The sequence below is a fragment of the Tamandua tetradactyla genome, chromosome 5 (assembly GCF_023851605.1).
Source record: "Tamandua tetradactyla isolate mTamTet1 chromosome 5, mTamTet1.pri, whole genome shotgun sequence".
Taxonomy (NCBI): domain Eukaryota; kingdom Metazoa; phylum Chordata; class Mammalia; order Pilosa; family Myrmecophagidae; genus Tamandua; species Tamandua tetradactyla.
In genome coordinates, this window is record NC_135331.1 from 170,374,170 (window position 1) to 170,393,030 (window position 18,861).

The 18,861-nt window shown below is 39.3% G+C and overlaps 1 long non-coding RNA gene across 1 annotated transcript in view; it reads left to right on the forward strand.

Moving 5' to 3' along the window:
* Window positions 1-18,861, forward strand: part of LOC143685074 (uncharacterized) — a 99,025-nt gene that overhangs the window by 48,419 nt on the left and 31,745 nt on the right. Inside the window, exon 2 of the long non-coding RNA XR_013176359.1 lies at window positions 7,642-7,732. This is a non-coding gene — a long non-coding RNA (uncharacterized LOC143685074). The remainder of the gene's footprint in view (window positions 1-7,641; window positions 7,733-18,861) is intronic.

An 18,861-nucleotide genomic window follows, 5' to 3' on the forward strand; every position in this document is an offset into this window, starting at 1 on the left:
GGCACATGGCATATACAGCATCATCTGCTAGCTTAATCTCCTGGCTTCCTGTTTCATGAAGCTCCCCGGGAGGTGTTTTCCTTCTTCATCTCCAAAGGTTGCTGGCTCGTGGACTCTCTGCATCTCATGGCTACATCATTCTGCTCTCTCTGAATCTCTTTCTCCAAAATGTTTCCTCTTTTATAGGACTCCAGTAAACCAATCAAGACCCACCCAAACAGGTGGAGACATGTTGTCACCTAATCCAATTTAACAACCACTCTTGACTAAATCACATCATCCAGGGAGATGATCTCATTACAGTTTCAAACATACAGTCTTGAATAGAGATTATTCTACCTTTATGAAATGGGATTTATATTAAAACATGGCTTTTCTTAGGGGGCATATATCCTTTCAAGCCAGCACACTCATCCTTGGAACTAATGTCTCACAATGCCAGGGCCAGTTATATCCTCCGATGCCAGTGTTGCAATCCTTCCCTAATCCATTCTCCAAGTTGATGGATATTTCCATCTCCACTTATTCCCATCCCATACTCCAGTCCAGAACTAGATCTCTTTCTTTATTCTTTTTTAAAGCTTTTTAAATTGTATAGTATAGCATATATATAAAGCAAAGAAATAGAAAAGCAATAGTTTCAAAGCACTCTTCAACAAGTAGTTACAGGACAGATTCCAGAGTTTGTCATGGGCTACGATATGATCCTCTCATATTTTTCCTTTTAGCTGCTCCAGAATATAGGAGGCTAGAGGGCTTAATCATTTTTTTATCATCACAATTGACTTTTTTTCCTTCCTTTTTTGTGAAAAATATCATAAAAAGCTATAAATTTCAATGCACAACACCACAATTAGTTGCAGAACATATTTCGGACTTTAACATGGGTTACAATTTCACAATTTTAGGTTTTTAGTTATAGCTGCTCTAAAATACTGGAGACTAAAAGAGATATCAATTTAATGATTCAGGATTTGTATTCATTTTTAAGTCCTATCTTCTCTGTATAACTCCACCATCAGCTTTGATCTTTCCATACCTCTCTTTAGGGTTGTTTGGGCTATGGTAATTCTAAATTTTTTATATTGGAAGGGTCTGTTACTAATATGGGATAGGGAGATGGAACTATCTGATGTTCTGGAGAGGCTGAGCTAGGTTTCAGGGCTTATTGGATCAGGGACCTATCTGGAGGTTATAGGTTTCTGGAAAGTTACTCTAGTACCTAGAACCCTTGTGGAATCTTATATATTGCCCTAGGTGTTCTTTAGGATGGCTGGGATGGTTCTGGTTGGGGGTTGGCAGGTTATGATAGGTAGCAAGGTCTACCTGAACCTTGTATAGAAGCAACCTCCAGAGCAGCCTCCCAACTCTATTTGAGCTCTCTTTACTGCTGGTACTTTATTAATTACACTTCTTTTCCCCCTTTTGGTCAGGATGGAATTGTTGATCCCATGGTGCCAGGTCTGGATTCATCCCGGGAGTCATCTCCCATGCAGACAGGGAGACTTTCACCCCTGGGTGTCATGTCCCATGTAGTGGGGAGGGCAATGATTTCACTTGCAGAGCTGGGTTTAAGGGAGACTGAGGCCACATCTGAGCAACCAGAACTACATCTTAAAATGGTTTTAAGGGGCTCCTGCTCCACAATGAAATTGAGAATATGAACAGCTGGTATCTTAGCTCGGTTGCTGTAGCAATGTTTTTCTTTTCCCTGTGCCTTCATGGTCCCATAACTTCCCATAAATCCACAGCCCCAGGCCGTACATCAGCAGAAGCTTTATTCAGTCTTTTTATGGGGCTGGGAAGAGTCAGGTAAAACTATCGCTGCTTGCAGGATTGAGGGTTTTTCTAGGACTATGAATTTTCAGTGTTAAAACAGGGAGAGTCCTTCACAAACCAGGATGGTTGTTCACCTTAGTTCTGTCCCAGCTCCTGATATCCAGTAATGAGACTGGCTTTGGCCCGCAGCTTGGGGAGAGTATTTTAGCCACATGTTCTGCAAAAGCTGAATTTCCAGCTGCCACTAGCTGCTTCAAGACCAAGGCTGTGGCTTTAGCCTAGCTCATTGTCTTGCATTTCTGCCGTTTCTGGTCCATAGAGATTTATTTATCTTGCTTTTTGAGCCCAGCAATGGCCTTTCATTGTGTAGACAAAGTGAGTTGAGGCATGGATTCACTGTACCACCTTGATTGGAAATTACGGATTCTTTTTCAATTCTCCATTTTCTTAGTTTGGAAAATAATATAATTTAACAAAAAATGACTTATTCAGCAGCCCTCCCACTCGCCACCCCACCTCCAGTCATTTTAAAGGAGCCCAAATCACAGAAATTCAGATGAAATAGAGTCATTTTCCTCACCGCAGTTGCCATTCTTTCTCTGAAGGGGCTGTACTCAGTACTCGGGTTACAAAAGAACAAGGGAGAGATACCACCCAGCTTCTACTCTATCTTACATCTTCTGGTTGATGAAAATCAAAAAAAGCACAGATAGTGCTTTACCATCCCAACACCTCTTTCTAGCTACTCACCTTGCTCGTATTCCTCATTCCTGAAGAGACGTGAAGGGGGAAAATCAAAGGGGTCTATGACAGTGGTTGCCGCTTCGAAAATAAGAACTCCCTTTTTATGCAGCTCTTAGCATGTTTTTGGAGAGCATGTGGATTTTCAGACATTTTGTAATAACTCTGGAGCCCTACCAGGGAGTTACTAACCATGAATTTGGGCAAAGGTAGCAGAAAAAGCCTCTCCACTGCCTTATTTGTTTTCCTCAAAGTATGCTCTATCTATATTCTTTTAGAATTGAAGATTTTAAAACATTTTTCAATCTTTTGCTCTTCCATTCCATTGACAATAATCTTCCATTCCAGTGGTTTACAGACTTATATTGTCATTTATAGTAAACACTTAAATGTTTTTACTAGATTAAAGAGTTTTTGAACATACTGGCTTTCACATTTCATATTTAAATATCACCCAAACCAAGTTCCTGTCATAGGTAGTGAAGTAACAAGACACCTTCCTAGCGCAAAGTGGTTCACACTAAACATTTTAGCTCTATTTAGAAAAGGTAGTCCCTATGCTCAGCTTTGGTCTTCTGTTTTTAACTGAAGTGCAAGAATGTGTACAGGGCTGTTTTCATCGAGACATTTAAAAACTATGGTATTATATGGTACCATTCTCTTTAAGAGCGTCTCTGTTTTAAACAAGAACAAAATATGTGAATTAGCTGCTCACATGAAAGAATTAAATAATTTTGGGGGAGATAATTTAGTAAAAAAATAAATGATTCAAGAAATGACTGCTTTCTTGTATTTTGTTTGCTTCCTTGTATTTTTAAAGAAACTAAGTGGAAAAATGCCTTCTTGGGGTATCTTAAAATAAGTCCACAGGTAACTGTACTGTGATTCCTGACTTGGGTGTATGGAAAGGTTTCAAAATGAAACAGAGAGCTATCATTTAGCAATTGAGAACATAGTTTGCTTATTTAACTAGGACTAAATACTGCGGGAGCAAGTTTTGTGCTAAAATTAGACATTGGGGTTTGTCCAATAGCTAGCACAAGTTATAATCCTGTAGAAGTTGTAGTTTGTTGGTTCAGATCAGGACACTGCATATGAGAGTATAAACCACGTATGTCATGTTCTTATAAGGCCAGTGTATCATGGCCATCTTCATTACAGAACTAAAGAGTTAACCAAAGCTAGAATTACTTCTTCCTAAAGTTGGGATTTTGTTTTATTTTGTTTTTTTTCCTTTTTGCTTTTCTTTCATATGTGGGAAAATTCTTTGAAAAATGATATTTAATTCCTAATATCCTGGCCCATGTAGCCCCTTACTCATAAAACACGTATACATATTAGGAAGGATGTATTACATGGGTACTGTGGACAGCATCCTAGAACCTATACTAGAACATGCAGGTTGTAGAAAATTAATGGGGAAGGTAATGTGGCATCACAGAAAGAGAATGGGTTTTGGAGTCAGACAGACCCACCTGCCTGTGAATCTCAGCTCCAGAAATTACTATTTATATATAACCTTGGTGAAATCACTTAATTTCTGTGGGCCTCAGTTTCCTTATTTGGAAAAAAAACAGGCAGAAAATAATAGGTGCTGAAATGTTAATCCCCACCACCTCCCAATCTAGAAGACATTTAGATTGATCAATCAACCAATAGATGGAAAAACAATGGACAAATAGAACTTTATTAACTGAACATTTATTATGTGCCAGGCATTGAACTACACACTATCTCATTTAGTTCTAATACACACATGAAATCCTGGAGTTTATACAATACTTTTATGCATCTTTAGGCTTCATTTCCTAAAAACACATAGCTAGAAAGTGGCCAAGCCAGGATTGGAGCCCAATACTCTTTTTTTTTTTTTTTTTTTTTTTTTAACATGGGCAGGCACGGGGAATTGAACCCAGGACCTCTGGCATGGCAGGCGAGAACTCTGCCTGCTGAGCCACCGTGGCCCACCTGAGAGCCCAATACTCTTAACCAGCAGTATTCCAGCCTCCCCCAAATCAAAACCTCTTTGGAGACAAATATAATAACAAACCATTGTTAATTTTTTTTTACTATATTTAATTTTAATGTATGTCTGGCATAAACCATGTGATGCCAAATATGTATGGAAGACACTCTTCTAAGCACTTTATACATTTATTTAATTCTCATACCTGCCATATGAGCTAAGTATTATTCTTATCCCCATTTGTTACTAACAGGTTAAGTAGTTTGTTCAAGGTCAGATAGCTAGTTAATGAGTAGTAGGATGGGATTTGAAACCAAATCCCAGTTTGGCTCCAGGGTCTGTGCTCTTATTCACTATATGATACTGTCCTTCTCAGAAAGAAGAAACATTCATTTTGAACCAAAGAAACAGAAAACACTGTCGTTTGAGGTAAAATTACAATTAACTTGAAAAGTCTGTGTATGTGGAGCAGTTTCTAGGCCTTCATAAATGAGAACTAAAGAAGCACCTTTTATTCCTTTGTTATGGCTCAAGTAATACAACGGAGTTACATAGAAAATGGCAAAGAAACGTCTAAGCAAATTTCCAACATCTCCATAAATAAAGGGTTGGTTAATACAAACCAATCAAAAGTTCCTAAAACTTTAAAAACAATTAGTATCAAGGATGAAATATTAATATCTGAGGACCTAGGACATGTTTCAGAAGGTTTAGTAAAATGGTGGTGAGTTGAAGCAGGAGTAATCCCCGCTTATGAAAAGCCAGAAAAGAGGCACATGCAGAATTTACATTTCTCCATCTTTAAAGTTTATCCAAGACATAAATAACTGACAATTAATGCCACTCACCAGCAGGTGTTATACATGTCTTTGAATGATTTTTTTTTAAAGAGACAGAATATTATTTAACTAGTACTTTTTATTTGACTAACAAATCTTTCAAAACATGAAGAAAAAATAAGAAAAAGTGTCTCTGATCTCATTCATTTTTCAGACATTTTGAATGGTTTATGGATCTTCATTTGTTAAGAAATCCCTCCTTAAATAATTAATATTACTCTTTAACTTCTTTACCGAATTCTTGATAATGCCTAGTTTTAGGGAAAAGTTATAACTAACACTTACCCTTTGTAAAAGTCTCTGATTGAATGCTGTCTATGTGAAGGTCCGAGAAAACAGTAATCCTAATAAATGAACAGATATGTAAAAGCCTAATTTAATTTAATTCTACCTTCCTCATTGATCTTTTTGAGAGCCTAACTACATTTCCTAGATTCTAAAAGATAATTCATACATTTATTTAATAACAGCTCTTTGAAATAAAAGGAAATAATTTCCTATTAAATATACACATCAACTGTAGATTACATCACAATTTCAAATAAGGGAGAAACTGAGTACATTTAAGAATTAAGGGAAAGCAGGATCAAGTTCAGTTTTTCTCTCTTGTCATCTTCTCCCCATTCTTTGATGGAAGTACTAGTAAATAGTGATAAATATCACTACTTACAATGGAAAGAAGAGAACCAAAGAACATGAATGGATAATAATTTCCTGAGGGGTTACCTATAAATAAATAAAATTAAAAGCTGATAATAAGCGAATGGCCCACTGTTTAGCTGGGCTTTTTACTGAGTATTTGATTAAAGAAGTTATGCCTAAAGGGCAGGCCATGGTTGGCTCAGCAGGCAAGAATGCTCGCCTGCCATGCCAGAGGACCTGGGTTCGATTCCCGGTGCCTGCCCATGTAAGAAGGAAAAAAAGAAAAAAGAAGTTAGGCCTAGAGTCTGGTAGGCTATGTCCCACCTAATGAAGTGAAGGGAGTAAAACTTTGGAAGGAGGCTAAAATAAGGAGCTTAGAGAAGGGGAGGAAATTTATTAGGAATGAGAGAAGAGATTGAGCAAAGGACAAGAAGCTGGAAGCTGTGTAGGAGGTAATGAGGGAAAAGTTTTCAATGGCTGTATAGAGATGATTAATGTGTAGTTTTAGTCATTTTAGCTACTGTGGCATGAGCCCTTTCCTTCCTCCATATATTTAGCAAAATCTGTATTCACATAGATGCCTGTATATGTGTGGTTTTGGGGGTAGGGAAGCAGAAAAGGTGCTGAGTTCCATGTTTGGGAGATGTTGGAGCAGAACAGCAATATGCTCCTTCCAGCCAATGAACTAAATCTGCAAAAGCAAGAACTGGGAGCCTGGGAGGCTAGGAAAAGAAATCATAAGCCACCCTCACCCCTTCTCAGAATCCCCAAATTGTTAGGAGGGAATGTAATGCTCCCCATGACACAAAGGAATTGGGACTTAAGAGAGCGAGACATCCAGCTTCCAAGTGGGGACCCCTATGTCATGTGCAATGAGGGAGCGAATTCAAAATAGGTGATGTTGAGAAGGGGAAAAAGCAATTTGTTCAGAAAGGTGCCCATGCCACACCATAGGAAAGGGAGGCAAGCACAAAACTAGGCCAAATCTGCATCGTCTGCTTGGGTGGAAGATAGGTCTGGCCCATGGAGTCTCTTAGACAGAAGCCAACAAGAACAAAATATCACTTGGAAAGAAGAAACACTGATGGAGTAACTGGAGAATCCCAAGAAGCACATCCCTGGAATAAAAATGATCTTTGCTGGCTTAAGAAGAAGGCTAAAAGGACAAATTGATAGGTTATCGAAAAAAAACTGCTGAGTAATAGTTGGCCACTGCATTATTTATTATAAAACAGAATATCTTGTGACTTTTTTACATGTACCATATTTAAAGTGATTCTCATTCAACAGAATTCAGATCATGAATGGTTGATAGGATGTTTTTGTTGGACAATCCTGAGTTAAATAAGATTGGCTTATACTTAAATGAATGTGATCAAGCTTTTTTGAATTTTGATAGTAATTCTGATTCAGCCAGTGCTATCACTGTTATGATTGGACTTGAGGTTAAGCTGAATTAATGATGTTCAACTTTTCACAAGGATGGTGAATGCCAACTCACAGCCTCTAGGAGGTTGGTTTTATATTCGGATTTATATAATTGGTTTTATGAAGATATTTGAATACTAGGGAAATCCCTTCACTGTCTCATAGAACAGAACAAGACTCACCTGGGTTTCAAATGGTGTTCATTAGCCTTTTTTTTTTTTTTTTTTTTTTTTTTAACATGGGCAGGAACCGGGAATCGGACCCAGGTCCTTTGGCATGGCAGGTGAGAACTGCCTCCTGAGCCACCGTGGCCCACCCATCATCAGCCTTTTTAAAGGTAGGTATGGAAAATAAGGTAGCTAAGTATACTTCATCTTTTTTGGTCTTAAATTCTATCAATCTAATAAAAATTCCCTGTATCTGAAAATTTGCCTTTAATTAACAAAAGGCACTTTGATACCAAATAAAGAATGCTGAACACTTAAAAAAAAATGAATGGGATTTGAGCCAACTTAGTTGGGTCTCAAAGGACAGCATTCTTCAGTTCACATCTAGTTTAAACCACAGTGAAAAAAAAAGAATAGATTTAGGGTTAGAAAACTCTGAGATAGCGCCCTCTCTTTGCCAGTCGTTTTAGTATGTCAACATTCTCCGCTTTTAGGATGTTTACACTTTGCGGGTTGCAGAGAATGAGCCGGGAGAAACAGGATTAGATTTGCAAATATGAGATAATGAGAGTTCCACAGTCAAACGTGATCATAGCCAATGTGAAAATATAGAGTGAAGACACTGACTGTTGGGGCGGGTCAGGGTTTTAGAGGCCGCTAATGACTGGAGTTATGAAGTCAACCTTGACAGAAAAGGTGCGTTTTGAGATGGGCCTTGAAAGATGTAGGATTTGCTAAGCAGGGAGAATTGAAGGCATTTTAGATCATTCAGCGACAGCTGGGCATGAAGGCAGGAATGAAGGAGGTGTGCGGGAACAGTAAAGAGACATACTTCTGGAATAGACAAATTTTGGGGAGTAATAGAAGATAATTTAGGATTAGATAAGAATGGAGTCAGATTATGAATGCAGCTTTGTACTAGAGGTCAACATTATTACCCTGTTAGTTGAACTGCTCAGTGAAATTATCTCAATTCTCTAGACATGCTTGTAAGAACATATCTCAACAGAACTAAGCGCTTTGTACTCGGTTACATGGTTGTTATCCTTAAGCCTTTTCAGACTGTAACAACACACTCTGTGGGCGGCTGCCCTTTCCTGATTTTCTTCTCACAGTTGTCTCATGCCTAATTCAGCTGGGAGATCATTCAACTGTTAGACTCAGGTCTCTCCTGAGCCTTAGAACAGGTTTAATTGGCTCTAAGTACCTGCCTGGAGTTGGAGAAGACAGCCCCTGCACTGGGAAGGTGCACAGCTTAGGAAATGGCTTACATTTTTTGAATTGATGACATAGGCCTCCTCTCTTCTCATTTTGTAACCTTTAAACGGGAAGGGCCCTATAGAGTTCTGAGACCCCCATGTTGTCTGGGGTTAGTGAAAAGAAACTTTGGAGTCTCATGTTTATTTGAATTCTGGCTCTGCTTTGCAACTGGACAAATCACTCTTTATGAGTCTGTTTTATTTTATTTTTAATCTGTAGAACAGCTTAGTAACTATGCAGTTTTTATTAACTCTCTTTATTTCATTCTGTAATTTCTTCCAGTCCCTGACATTTTTGAAAAGCAGCTTTTTCTGATCATAAATGTTCTCTGCTGTTAAGGATGTGAAAACTCTGCTGTTTAAGATGCCTTCGGACCCTGAAGAAAACAAAGAGGCTGAGGGGGGTGGGCTGCCCCCCCCTTCCTCTCCCTAACCATGTATTTATTTCCTCAGGGTAGGATTTCAAGTCGACCAGGGCCAATCATTAGCAAAGTACAGAGTTCAGTAGGGTTCAGAGTTCTTGGAAATCATCGCAGAGTGGAGGGATCAACTACATTTATTTGTATTAAGTTTAAGACAATAAATAATGGCCTAAAGCACAGAAAAATTAAGGTTACGCGTGACAAAGTATTTTATGAATTCAGAAACAGCTCTGCAAGGCCATAAGCTATCATATTACTAAATTGCTACCATTTCTAATGTTCTAGTTTCTGCATACAAGTAGGTCCTTAGACATTGCCTTAGAAATACAACATGCTCTCAGTAATTTGGGAATACCCAGTCGTACTCAGAGCTAAGAAGAGCATAGGGTTTGCTTGTTAGTATTTTGCCTGCATTTGAATCCTACAAAATAACCACCTCATGAGAACAGGATGAGTTTGTGAAGATTATATTTCAGTTGGTTAGAAATGGAAGATGCATTTTTCTTATCTCCCCTTGCCTTTCATTTCTAAAGACATTTGCCCCTATTCTGAAGCAGAGGAGACTATTAGAGCAGCTGCAGCAAGCAGCTGTGGCATCTTCCCATGTCATCTGCTCCCGTGCTTTGCCAACTTTGTCCCATTCCCTGCTCCCAGTTGTCCCTGGTTCCTTTCTTCTTTTCAAAACAGCCCACTGCCATCTTCTGCCCTGCACCCCACCTTGGGTCCCCTCTGACTCTCCTTGCAAGGGTTTCAGGGGATTCTGCCTGCCATCCTTTTGCTTTTACCATTCCTTATGGCTAAAAATGAGTATTAGTGAAAGCATTTTTATCTCATAAAAAACCAAGGCTATCTGCCAATATGTAACTGCTTGCTGTTGCCTCCTTTCTCAGGTTCAGCTGTTTGGCCATGCTCTTTTTCAATGTGCCACGCTACCCGTAGGTACATAAAGCCATAGCGTAGTAGAGCTTTATAGTATATAAAGCTATCATTTTACGTTTACATGCACAGCTCGGCTATTATGACTCTTGAAGGGGAGGCCTCCCCAGGATTACCTTGAGAGCAGTGACTCCGTCCTATGCACAGCGTTCATCTCCCCTGTGCGGCGTCCGTACCTTCCCGCACAGAGCTCACACCAGACCGGACCTTCCCGGCATTCCTCTCGGTGCCCAGCAGTGTCATTACCAGCAGCTGCGGAGGGCTTTTTCGTCTCCCTCTTTTTTTTTTTTTTTTTTCCACAGGCAGGCACCAGAAATCGAACCCGGGTCCTCTGGCATGGCAGGCAAGCATTCTTGCCTGCTGAGCCACCGTGGCCCTCTCTCTTATTTTTAATGTGTAGTTGAACATAAGCTTCTCTCTCAGGTAGAACATGGGAGCTAGTGCAATACAAATTCCATGACAATATATTAAAGGACTTTATGTTCCAGGACTTTTAGGGAAGAGCCAGCTAGCTCTTTTTGCTATTCCTTTTAATGTTCGAGTTTGCACACTTAGAAAATGAATTTGCAATCTTTTTCTTCTTCTAAAAAAAGGCTATTATGTTGTTTTAAAACATACAGATTTTAGGCTTCAGGTAATATGTTATCCAAATACTAATTTAAAATAAAGCATTATTTAATATATTTGATTTATAATGCATTATGTGCATCTATCATGGAAAACAGGTAAAAGCAAATTATATGTTATGTTGGCAACAGAGTACTCTGCTCTAAAAAACAAAACAAAAAACCCAATGTTATGAATCTTCTTTTACCACTGTTCTCTGAAAATAATTCGGGATTAACAAAATCTAAATTGCAACTGCCAGAACTGCCAGTAATATCTTCAGTTTCACGGACTGTACTGTCCCTTCTCTCTCACCATAATCTTAGGCTAATGGAACAAAAACTTCAACAGCTCAGGTTCCCGGTTTCTGCAATAAACAAAGGAGAAAGGAAAGAAAGGAAGAATTTACTAATTGTGTGTGTGTGAAAGGATGGATCATTGAATTAACAGCATATAAGTGTGCACACAAAGTATACCTAAAATTGGGCAGTGTACACACACTAGATTAGATATGTGGGTGTATTGTGTACACATACACACATGCCAGAAGTCCATTGTCTCAAACAAGTACAGCAGCTTCACTACCTACCAGTAAATATATTAATATAGTTTGTGGAAAAAAAACCCCACCAAATTGCCTTCTTAAATATACAATACCCAATGAGAATATCTTTGCTTAGAAATGTAAAAATGATGTTTTTTAAAATGCTAATTACCTAGACCTAAGACTAAATACATCCTAAGGAATAGACAAGAAGCTAGAACAATTAGACTTCAAGGCTCTGGGCCGACTGTGAATAATGTAGTCACAGAAACTTTGAGCTGGAGAGGTTGGATAGGGCCTCTTTAATCCAAATCTTAGTAGAGGCATGAAACCCCCTTGTAACACCCCAGTGATGTGGTCATTCCACCCTTGTTTTAAATGCTTTGGGTATAGGGCTCCTTGTTATTTACTGTTCTAGTTTGCTAGCTGCCAGAATGCAATATACCAGAAATGGAATGGCTTTTAAAAATGGAAGTTTATTAAGTTGCACATTTACAGTTCTAAGGCCATGACATGTCCAAATTAAAGCAAGGCTATCAAAATGTCCAATCTAAAGCATCCAGGGAAAGATAACTTGGTTCAAGAAGGCTGATGACGTTCAGGGTTTCTCTCTCAACTGGAGAGACACATGGCGATGGCAATATCTGCTAGCTTTCTCTCCAGGCTTCTTGTTTCATGAAGCTCCCCTGGGGGTGTTTTCTTTCATTTCCAAAGGTCTCTGGCTGTGTGGGCTTTCGTGGTTCTCATTGTTTTGTAGGCTCTGACTCTCCAAAATGCTTCCTCTTTTACAGGATTTCAGACTCACCCGGAATGGGTGAAGTCACATCTCCCTCTTATTAAAGGTTAATACCCACAATTGGGTGAGTCCAGTCTCCATAGGAACAATCAAAAAGCTTCCAGCCAGCAATATTGAATGTAGATTAAAGGACGTGGCTTTTCTGGGGTTCACCACAGATTCAAACCGGCACACTTACTAACACAGCCAGCCTCAAGTTCTTTTTATTTAGGGAAAATATACCTACCCGTAACCTATGCATCCATTTGGTTCTTTTCTTCCCTTTCAGTGCACCCAAAATAAATCTAATCCCTCCTACTACCCTTCAAATATTTGAAGACAATCATGTCCTCCTACACCTGAGCAATCCTCACTGAAGACTTGTCTCCTAAACAGTCAGAGCCAGACTGGTGTTAATCCATCCACACCACTGAACACCTTAAAGATCCTCAGCCCTAGAGTGGTGGGACTGACTCCGGGAAGACAGGCCTGCGGCTGTGCTGTGCTAAGGGGTTACTGGTGAAGACACTGGAGCCGGGCAGAAGAGAACTTAAACTAGAGCCTAAGGAAGAGCTTACATCTTGATTAAGTTGGTGGTAGCAAAGACAGGAACTGTGATGTTTCCCCTGTGAAAAACAAAGAAACACTATTAATTCATATCACCGACATTCACTCCAGAGTGTGATCCTAGAGGTCGGGCCTGGAGCTTGAGCTCAAGGTCCACCATGAGCTCTGCCAGTGGCCAGCTGGGCCGTCCTCCCTGCTCCAGAGTTCCCTGTGTGATATGCGGAGTCACGTGCTGCTTTTCTGTCCCCTCCGCAGGCCTCAGATTAGATGTCATTTCTCCGCCACCCTCCTCCCCACCCCGGCAGCTATCCCTAACTGCCACCCCACTCCGTCCCACCGAGACTATCTGTCATTGTACCCTATGGCATTTTAATCACCGGCATGCCTGTCTGTTGTGTGCTGTATTGGAAATCCTCTAAGGCTAAGGACCCAGGCTTGGTGCCCAGCATGTAGCTCAGTGCCTGGTGCACACCAGGGACTCAGTAGGTATTTGCTGAACAAAGAAAAGAGAGCAAGAAGAGAGAGAAAGAGAAAACAAAGACGTTTAGGTAATTAGTTTAGATAGCTAAAATATCTAAATGGCCCCTTACAGCTAAAACTCTACGATTCCTTGTTCTCAAGTTCCGTGTTTAATGGCAACCTCGGATATTTTTAGAATTTCAGATTTTCTCTAGCAAGAGGATGGATTTCAAGTGGTTTCATCAAAGTAGAAAAACTACGAATATAGATCCATGCATTTAATAACATTTTAGGACTGAGATTTAGAGTTCATTTAACAGGTCCAATCCTTATTTTATATGTGAGGAAACAAAGGCTTGAGATTAAATTATCTTCTCACTCCTGCTGGTAAATGAGAAGACCAAATTTGAACCCTGAACAGCACTCTTACTTCTGAACCAAGATAGCTGGTCTCTAGGATTCTCTTTTTGAAAAGGAAATAATAGTAGCTGTTGCAATCTTTGCTACAAATGGAAACAATGGACATTTCCCTCCTAAGTGATGGTTTTATCAACAGACAACTTTTGTGGCTGTGAATTAAACCTTGAGAGCAACTGATCTCTGTTTCTAGATAAACTAACAAATGGAAATTAGCCCTATCTTCTCCAAAAAGTGTCAGAAAGTGCTACAATATGACAGGAGATGACTCCTGCAAGTCGTTTGCTAAATAGAGTTGCAGTCACGTGAGCTGCTTTCAGTCAGGCTGGGTACCCAGGCTCCGTGTCCTGAAGCTAAGCCACAGGGTAATGCTGCCATGTGATTGGCTTCTTGCCCCAGGGGCAGCTGGGAGGTGACCCAGGGCAGGCCTGAGGCCCGGGCTCCCTGCCCAGTGTCAGAAATCCAGAGCCGAACATTAGGATGAATTCCCAAGGCACTGAAATTGGAGTCAGTTAAAATTTTACATGAAAAGAATTTTGTTTGCCCTGAAGAATCACTTCAATTAGTGCATAGGAAAAGTGGCTCTTTTGCCATTATTCATGGAATACTTCCCAGAGACCAAATCTTAAAAAAAAGAAGAAGACAGATTATTTAGAAAGTCCTGAAGAAATTTCTTGAAAGCAACAATATAAGATATCCTGGTTGGAGAACCTTTATTTGTCTATACCTTTGAACATACTTCGTAGGTTGTAAAACTCTTTCAAAGAGTGGTATTGGAGGTGAAAATGGAGGAACTGGTGGTTAAGGTGATGGTGATAATTGAACCCCACTCTGGACCCAGAGATACTTGAATTAAAAACTCAGGTCCAGGGTGGTATATGGTTAGTTCAGTGGTAGAATTCTCACCTGCCATTCAGGAGACTTGGGTTCGATTCCCTGCTGATGCACTTCCCAAAAAAACAAACAAGCAAAGAAAGAACAAACAAACAAAAATTCAACAAATGATGTTGTAATAACGGGATACTCACATGGAAAAAGAATGAAATGTGATCCCACCACACAGCATACAGAAAAAAACAAAAACAAAAACTCAGCTCTATCACCTACTAGCCACTGACCCTGGGTAATGAACTTAAGTATGGAGACCGTGTTGTATAATGGAGTGGTTCTCAACCTGGCTGCAATAGAATCACCTAGATACTTTTCTTTTTAATTTGGAATATCTGTTTAATTCAGTGAATCAATATTTTCTAAATGACCAATGAGTAATATTATAAAATAATGCATTAGGGAAAGATCCAATCAAAGTGCAAGACAGAACAATGGATTTATTTTTTACCTAGATACTTTTTTTTTTAACTTTTTTTATTGTATAGTATAACATATATACAAAATAAAGAAATAGAAAAGCAATAGTTTTCAAAGCACTCTTCAACGAGTGGTTATAGGACAGATCTTAGAGTTTGTCATGGGCTACCATACCATCCTCTCATGTATTTCCTTCTAGTTGCTCCAGAAGATAAGAGGCTAGGAGGTTTAAATTTTTTTTTTATCACAATAGACTTTTTTGCCCTTTTTTTTTTTTGTTAAAAATAACATATATACAAAAAAGCTATAAATTTCAGAGCACAGTACCACAATTAATTGTAGAACATATTTCAGAGTTTGACATGGGTTACAATTTTACAATTTTAGGTTTTTACTTATAGCTGCTCTAAACTACTGGAGACTATAAGAGATAGCAATTTAATGATTCAGCATTCATATTCATTTGTTAAATCCTATCTTCTCTGTATAACTCCACCATCACCTTTGATCTTTCCATACACCTCTCTTTAGGTTTGTTTGGGCAATGGCAACTCTAAATTTTTTATATTGGAAGGGTCTGCCCTAATATAGGGTAGGGAGATGGAACTATCTGATGTTCTGGAGAGGATGGGTTAGGTTTCAAGACTTATCTGGACCAGGGATACATCTGGAGTTGTAGGTTTCTGGAAAGTTACTCTAGCAGCTGGAACCCTTGTGGAATCTTATATATTGCCCTAGGTATTCTTTAGGATTGGCTGGAATGGTTCTGGTTAGGGGTTGGCAGGTTATGTTAGGTAGCAATATCTAACTAAAGCTTGCATAAGAATGACTTCCAGAGTAGCCTCTTGACTCTATTTGAATTCTCTCATCCACTGATACTTTATTAGTTACACTTCTTTTCACCATTTTAGTCAGAATGGAATTGTTGATCCCAAGTACCAGGGCCAGGCTCATCTCTGGGAGTCATCTCCCATGCTATCAGGGAGACTTTCACCCCTAGATGTCATGTCCATGTAGGAAGGAGGGCAATGATTTCATTTGCAGAGTTGGGCTTAGAGAGACTAAGGCCACAACTGAGCAACAACAGAGGTCCTCCAGAAGTATATCTTAGGCATGCCTATAGGTAGTCTAAGCTTCTCTGCTACCTACATAAACTTCACAAGAGTAAGCCTCATGATTGAGGACATGGCCTAATGATTTGGGTGTTCCTATTTTGTGATACTTTGACACAGTAACAGGGGATTCCTTGATGGTAAGGTTTAATAGTTCCATATTCTTTCTCTCCTCCCTCAGGGGACTTTGCCAACACTTTTTGATTATCTGCTTAATATATTCTAGGACGTTTCCAGGCATTAAAATAATCTATACAGGATTAAAGGACCTCGTTCTTATTCTGTTCTTCCTGTGTTTCATTTGTTCAAATGAGCCATACAGATAAATTGAATTAGATTATGCACTACAGAAAATTTCAGTTCCAGATCAAATAAACCTTTCTTCCTTTGGTCTCAAAGACTATCTGTGGTTCTAAAATATAAACACTGTCTTCCTTATCCCTATATTCTGAATTACTTTAACCCCAACCTCTTTGGCTTCATTCTTATCTCTAAATATCAGGTTATATATATATAAACAGCCTCTCAAAATCGAGAAATAATAATCACCACTCCAGACTTGATGTGTCTGCTCTAAAAGCTTACAATCTAGGCCCCTGTTTTCTTATAAGCATTTTCTAAAGGTGACCATACCATTGTTGTTATTTTGTTTCTGGTTTATTTTGTCTCACCAAATGTCCCACATGTTCATTCACATCGTTGCATGCATCACAACTTTGTTCCTTTTTGTAGCAGCACAACCTTTGTTCATAAGTATACACCATTGTTCACCAATATACTTCCCTGTCAGTGCATCCTTCAACCACCTGCATTCATTGGGCATCATGTAGAGGGCCCAAAGTCCATAGTCTATCAACATTCTCAATTTTAGATAATTTCATTGTTCCCAAGAGAAAGAAAACCAATAAACAAATCCTCGCCAAATAGGAAATCTAGACCTTTTCTTAACTCTTGTCCCTCACCCCATTATTCTTCTCTGCTGTTGCTGTGGTAGTGCTGATGGTTTCCTTTTGAACACAGCCCACAGCATACAATAGCTGTTTCCCCCTGTACTCTGGACTTAAACACTCTTTATACAAGAATCATAACTTTGAAGTAATTCTTATGAGAACTAATTCTTATTTCTAGTGTGAATAAGTGGGACCTTGGGTCTATACAACCACTTTCAATCTTATTCATCTTCAATATGGTAATATTACTTCTAGACCCACTAGAGTATCACCTTTGCTCCTGTCTATTCCCTTACATTGGAATTCAGCCTCATTAGCTAACTGGTTCACCAATCTCTAATTTCTACATATCTCTAAGTCCCCTATATTCTGTATTATAAGCCTCTGATTACATCTTTATGCTGGTCATAAAAGTGGAATCATACAGTATCTATCCTTTTGTGTCTGGCTAATTTCGTTCAGTATATGTCCTCAAGTTTCATCCATCTTGTCATGTACTTCAGGATGTCATTTTGTCTTACTGCTGCATAATATTCCATCATATGTATATACCACATTTTGTTGATCCACTCATCTGTTGATGGGCAATCAGTTTGTTTCCATCTTTTGGCAATTTGTGAACAATGTGCCTATGAACATTGGTGTGCAAATGTCTATTTGTGTTGTTGCATTCAACTCTCCTGGATATATACCAAGTAGTGCTATTGCTGGGTCATAGGGCAACTCGATATTTATTTTCCTAAGAAACCGCCAAACAGTCTTCCTTAGTGGCTGGACCATTATACGTTCCCACCAGCAGTGCATAAGTGTGTTAGTTAGATTCAGTTGTCAACTTGGCCAGGTGAGCATACCTAATCTTGTTGCTGCAGACATAAACCAACAGTACGTGAACCTCATCTGTTGCCAATTACATCTGCAGTCAGCTTGGAAGCATGTCTGCTGCAATGAGTGACGTTTGACTTAATTGGCTGGTGCTTAAATGAGAGAGCGTAATGTAGCACAGCCTAGCAGCTCAGCATTCCTCATCTCAGCACTTGCAGCTCAGCCCAGGCCTTTGGAGATGCAGAAAGAAGTGACCCCGGGGAAAGTTGTTGGAACCCAGGGGCCTGGAGAGAAGACCAGCAGAGACCATCCTGTGCCTTCCATGTAAGAAAGAACCTCAGTGGAAAGTTAGCTGCCTTTCCTCTGAAGAGCCAACAAAATAAATCCCCTTTTATTAAAAGCCAATCCGTCTCTGGTGTGTTGCATTCCGGCAGCTAGCAAACTAGAACAATAAGTGTCCCAGTTTCTCCACATCTTCTCCAACATTTATAGTTTCCTATTTGTTTAATAGCAGCCATTCTTATAGGTGTGAGGTGGTATATCATTGTAGTCGTGATCTGAATTTCCCTTATAACTAATGAAATGAGCACCTTTTTCATGTGCTTTTGAGCCATCTGTATTTGCTCTTCAGAAAAATGCATGGTAATATCTTTAGCCCATTTTATGATTGGCTTGTTTGTTCTTTTGTTGTTGAGTTGTATGATCTCTTTGTATACACAGGAAATCAAATTTTTGTCCAATACGTGATTTCCAAATATTTTCTCCCATTGAGTTGGCTGCCTCTTCACCTTTTTTACCAAGTCTTTTGCAGTGCAGAAACATTTGGTTTTGAGGAGTTCCCATTTATCTATTTTTTCTTTTGTTGCTTGTGCTTTAGGTGTAAGGTTTAGGAAGCTACCTCCTATTACCAGGTCTTGAAGATGTTTCCCTACATTTTCTTCTAGAAGTTTTGTGCTAGTTCTTATATTTAGGTGTTTGATCCTCTTTGAGTTAATTTTTGTGTAGGGTGTAAAATGGGGTCCTCTTTCATTCTCTTGGCTATTGATATCCAGTTCTTCCATGCCCAATTACTGAAAAGACTATTTTGTCCCAGTTCAGAGGATTTGGGGGTCTTGTCAAAAA